Consider the following 4,751-nt stretch of genomic DNA (forward strand, 5'->3'; position numbering starts at 1 on the left):
AAGCTGCTTTGGCTGGTTTCTATGACTCATCCACCATATGAATTGAACCCATAAGAATGGGGATCCAATTCATACAACCTGACCTCCATATTGGCACTAAAAACGTCACTCGGGCCCATTTTGGCTTCTATTGCTTGTATGAGTAAAACAGGCCTTGGTTCTTTAGATATGGACAACCCCTCTTGATTATGACTTGTTCCTTGGATAAAGGCAGTAAGATTGTCCTTGAACTTCTTGGCTTGGGCTTTAGTGATCGGCCCCACCTTCATCTGTATTGGATCAACACCCCAGCGGGTTGTCGGTTGAACTGTCTCGGGCGGATTCGCATCAAAATGTGTTTCCAGGTATTCCTTTATCATTTCGTCCAAAAGGGAGAGTTCTTCTAATTCTATTAATTTTTTTAAAATACTTTTTTCTTGAATATCATCTAAACAAATTTTGGAGTGTCTAGTATGCCACCGATTAGTAATCCAAGATTCCATACTTTTATTAAATGAGAGAGAGATCCACCAAGGCAAAAATACTATAAATGAAAGATATACAAGGGAAATGAATGCTTTCTCTTTTGCCATTTTTTCATCTTGGAATTTTTAAATGAACTCGCCTCATTTGTCGACTCAATACTACTATTTCTATTTCTATCACGCATTAGTTCTATAACATTAAAAGTTATAGAGCCCATGAATCTATTTCCTATTTTTTATTTGTGATTCAGTAAAGTGGTTAGTCCTTGAATGTAGAAAGAATACAGAATAACAATACCGAAATACAATAAGAAAGAGTGCACTTCAAATTCGAAAAAAAAAAAAAAAAAGCAATTTCTTTTTATGACTGTTCCTTGTTCGTGTGCATTTAGCTTAAATGAGCATTCTGAAGAAACTTCAGTTAAGTTGTGCTATCTAAAAAAGAGGATTCTTGAGTTTTCATTTTTTCCCTCTTGCTAAGAAAGTTGTCATTCTTCAGTTCTTGTTTCAAAATACTTCAATTGGTACACGTAAGAAATAGGCCAATTTGGCAGCTTTTTGCTCAATTTCTTGTAAAGTCAAATTCTCATTAAGACAAGCCAAGGGAATGGACCCTTGGCCTTCAATTTCCATATAAAGGGCACGACGAGCATAAATACCCTTTTTAACTTCTATTCTAATGGACTGAATGTCTTTCATAAAGAATCAGAGGAAGATGCTATAATTTTTTTCCAAGAAATCCCCAACGAAAAATACACACTATTCCTTGTTTTATATCGAATCGATCATAACCACTACCTACATTCCACGAAATTGTGCACCACAAATAGGAACTAATAAAAAGACCTGCGACTCCATAGAAAGACATCACGATCCCTTGTGGGAAAAAACTTATTTGCTCAGAAGGAACTAAAGATATAAAATTTGTACCAAAATAACTGGAAGTTCTAACCAATAAAAATCCTAATGAACCTCAAAAAAGCATAAAGGCCCAGCAGAAATTACTAATTTTTTAAGACCCCATTATAAGTTCTATCCATATACAGTCTGATCGCCTACTCATACTATTCTAGATCTAGTTGCATTTTATTGGAATTGGGGAATAACAAAAAAAAAAAATTTACTTTCATTTTCTTGTTTCCGAAGTAACTTTCATCAACTACCACTGTTATGATGTGAACTTTTAGGAGTAATTCATCGAATTGCCTAGATCTAAACTAAACTATGAACATCCTTTTCATATGATATCTTAAAGATATCCACATACCTATATCGACTTTACATTTCAAAAATTCATCCTGATATCGATCCATTTGAAAATACCTCTAACTCAGTTACTCATATATCATGTTTACACATTCATATGAGCTTATGCTCGGAAGAAGCCACACATTATACCATATTCTAATAAATAGATAACCGTGCTATGATTCACGTAAATCATGAAAAAAAAAATAAATAGATAAGATTTTGCCCCATCATATTTAAAAATTTTGTTTTTTTGAACATGAAGAGATAAAGAAACCATTGCGATTGCCAGAAACACTAAGCCCACTAAAGGCACAAAAATAGAGGGTAAGGTGGTAAGAATTGTCATTGAATGGGTACCTCGATTTAATATATTATTTGTACCTGTTATTTATTGTTATATTAATCTTTTAACCTGTTATAAAGATATCTTATAATTTATATAATAATTATACTATTATACTGAGTATACCTAAGTGAGTATATACACTAATTAATATTAATTATTAATAAAGGGTATATAATGTATATATACTAAGATATAATAAAATAAGATAATAAAATAAGGATATAATAAGGAGTTTATAATATAAGAATCTATAGACTGATATATATATATATTTTTAATATATTTAATATATATTAAAAAAAATTTTAATATATATGAAATAAAAAAAAATTATAAGTCTGTAAAGTATATAATATACTAGAATATACTAAGTACATATATAATATAATTAGTGTAAATCAAAAGTGTAAATATGTAAATATGTAAATAAAATAAGTAAATAAATGGGCTTATTCATCTTTCTGCATGCAATATATGTATGATAATTCACTTTTTTATTATGTTCATTATTTATTTTTATTATTGTTCATTTTGTTTTTCCCTACGCAAAAAAATTCGTTATAATACGATCCGACAAAAGAGATCCTTAGTAAAATCAGGGACTCCTGAGGGATATAGAAAGATGCAGGACCCCCTTGCCCAATTTTATGGACGAAAGAGACAGAATTCGCTCTTTTTATTTTGTTTGATAGAGATTTCCTGATGGGCTATCGATAAAAAAAAGTATCCGCATGATTCTTTTTCCAATTTAATCTTATGTTACCAAAGAAAAATCCATTCTTGGAATTTTGACTTTGCTTCCTCTAAACTAAATAAATACTTGGTTACCATAAAACAAGTAATAAATTTTTGAATTTATTAAATCTAATATTTTATTAAATATTAAATTCAAGATAAAATTAAGGATAAGGATATATGGCTCTCCTTAATTTTATTTTTTATTTCATTTTTTTATTCAAAGGAAAGGAAGCATGGAGCTGAAATAACTCACTCAGAATGCCTTTTACAAGATTACATGGTACGATTGGATCGAATAAGCCTTTATGGAATAAATATTTAGCTGCTTGTGCACCCTCGGGTACTGTCCTATTCAATGTTTGTTCAATTACTCTTTTACCCGCAAATGCAATGTAGGCATTTGGTTCGGCAATAATGATATCTCCCAACATACCAAAACTAGCTGTCACCCCACCCGTAGTAGGAGATGAAAGGATTGATACATAAAATAACTTATTATTTGATTGATAATAATATAAAGCAGAAGGTATTTTAGCCATTTGTATCAAGCTCAAACTTCCTTCTTGCATACGTGCTCCTCCAGAAGCACACACTAGAATAAGAGGTAAAAATTTATTGGTAGCATGTTCGATCAAACGTGTGATTTTCTCGCCCTCTACCGATCCTATACTACCCCCCATAAACTGAAAATCCATAACCCCGATTGCTACAGGAATACCATTTAGTTGACCTATGCTTGTTGAACAGCATCAATTAATCCTATCATTCTTTGATTAAAATCAATATGATCTTTATAAGGTTCCTTCCGCAAATGAAATTTTATGGGATCCCTAGAGACTATGTCTTCATCCAAAGGCTCCCAAGTACATGGATCAGTTGAACTTTTGATTCTATCTGAACGAGTCATTTTCAAAGGATGTCCACAATGTTCATAAATATTCATTTGAAATTTAAAAAATTTCTTATAATTTAATCCATAACAATTTTCACATTGCACCCACAACTATTTGTATTTTTTAGTTATCTTTAAATCACTTTTTCTGTCTCTTATTTGTATTTGATTTAGAGAAAATGCTAAATCATTTTTTCTTTCTCTCATTTCAGCTAGAGCTTTCTTTAATTTATTTTCTTTTAAAATTTTATTTAATTTTAACTTGTTTTCTTTTAGTTGAGTTAGAGCTCTCTCTAAATCCCTTTTTCTTTTTCTTATTTCAGTTAGAGCTCTCTCGAACTCTCTTTTTCTTAGAGTTTTTACACTATCATCCATACTGGTTTGTATATTGGAACTCCTGCTTTTACTACTCTTATCGTGTTAACCACAAATGTAACTATAAATGTAACTATCATTGGAATTGACACCACTACTTAAAATATAATGATCAGTGCTGATTTGAGAATGAAGATAACTATCAATACAACTAGTAATGTGATTATTCCAACTATATTTAGTATCATACATGTATCGATAATAGTGATGATCGTCACTCTTCGATACATTATTCGAATAACTAGAATTCTGATAACTATAAAAAGAACTTTTTGGTGCACTTAGAAAAGAACGATCGGTGTCAGTCTTAAAATTTTGATTTTCAATATCAAAATATATGGAGTAATGGTCCCTATTGCTATCCCTAAAGAAAAAAGTTTGATCAGATATGAAATTTTGAATGTACCTCCTGACGCCGACTAAATGATCAACGTTACTGTAACTATAATTGTTAGTCTCAATCCAATTAGGAATTTTTTCATTCATATGATTTATAATTGGATCTTTATTTACACTGGTATTTTTATTTTCAATAAGACCACCAAAACTATCCATTGATTTACCGAACCCGCACCTGTATTCTAACCCCCTCCTAAACAACATCGAATCGAACTGACATTTTTCCATAGAGCTTTCTTGCCCCTATTTACATGAAAATACAATAAATGAATAGTAATTTGATAAA

General features: G+C 30.8%; 1 pseudogene; it reads right to left on the minus strand.

Moving 5' to 3' along the window:
- Nucleotides 1–2,999: 2,999 nt before the first annotated feature.
- On the minus strand, nucleotides 3,000–4,258 carry LOC132799914 (acetyl-coenzyme A carboxylase carboxyl transferase subunit beta, chloroplastic-like; annotated as a pseudogene).
- Between the last annotated feature and the right edge of the window lie 493 nt (nucleotides 4,259–4,751).

This window comes from Ziziphus jujuba, chromosome 11 (genome assembly GCF_031755915.1).
Source record: "Ziziphus jujuba cultivar Dongzao chromosome 11, ASM3175591v1".
Classification (NCBI taxonomy): Eukaryota; Viridiplantae; Streptophyta; class Magnoliopsida; order Rosales; family Rhamnaceae; genus Ziziphus; species Ziziphus jujuba.